The sequence below is a fragment of the Trichechus manatus genome, unplaced genomic scaffold (genome assembly GCF_000243295.1).
Source record: "Trichechus manatus latirostris isolate Lorelei unplaced genomic scaffold, TriManLat1.0 scaffold00194, whole genome shotgun sequence".
Classification (NCBI taxonomy): Eukaryota; Metazoa; Chordata; class Mammalia; order Sirenia; family Trichechidae; genus Trichechus; species Trichechus manatus.
The window spans coordinates 576,912-577,899 of record NW_004444130.1 but is presented as its reverse complement, the minus strand read 5'-3'; the positions used below and the strand labels follow the sequence as shown (position 1 = coordinate 577,899).

Sequence of the window (988 nt, the reverse complement as noted above, 5' to 3'; positions counted from 1 at the left end):
CTGAAAAAAAAATTCAAGCCTCGAGTTGCAATTTCGAAGGATTCTGTGGGCAAAAAATTGAATGATGCAGGAAGCATCAAAAGAAGATGGAAGGAATACACAGAGTCACTGTACCTAAAAGAATTGGTCAGCATTCAGTCATTTCAGGAGGTAGCATAGGATCAAGAACTGATGGTATTAAAGGAAAAAGTCCAAGCTGCCCTGAAGGCATTGGCAAAAAACAAGGCTTCAGGAATTGATGGAATACCAGTTGAGATGTTTCAGTAACTGGATGCAATGCTGGAAGTGCTCATCTATGCTACGAAATTTTGAAGACCGCTACCTGGCCAACTGACTGGAAGAAATCCATATCTGTGTCCATTCCAAAGAAAGGTGATCTGATAAAATGTGAAAGTTATCGAACAGTATCATTAATATCACACACAAGTAAAATTTGGTGGTGATAATTCAAAAACAGTTGCAGCAATACATCGACAGGGAACTGCTAGAAATTCAGGCTGTATTCAGAAGAGACGTGGAACAAGGGATACCATTGCTGATGTCAGATGGATCTTGGCTGAAAGCAGAGAATACCAGAAAGATGTTTACCTGTATTTTATTGACTATGTAGAGGCATTCTACTGTGTACATCATAACAAACTATGGAAAACATTGCAAAGAATGGGAATTCCAGAACACTTAATTGTGCTCATAAGGAACCTATACATGGATCAAGAGGCAGTTGTTTGAACAGAACAAGGGCATACTGCGTGGTTTAAAGTCAGGTAAGGTATGCGTCAGGGCTGTATCCTTTCACCATGCTTATTCAATCTGTATGCTGAGTCTATAATCCGAGGAGCTAAACTATATGAAAAGAGCGTGGTATCAGGATTGGAGGAAGACTCATTAACAACCTGTGATAAGCAGATGACACAACCTTGCTTGCTGAAAGCAAAGAGGACTTGAAGCATTTACTGATAAATATCAAAGACTACAGCCTTCAATATGC

The 988-nt window shown here is 39.6% G+C and overlaps 1 protein-coding gene across 3 annotated transcripts in view; it reads left to right on the top strand.

The window, feature by feature from the left end:
• DHX38 (DEAH-box helicase 38) overlaps positions 1-988 on the top strand; it is a 21,909-nt gene that overhangs the window by 9,035 nt on the left and 11,886 nt on the right. The window lies entirely within an intron of this gene.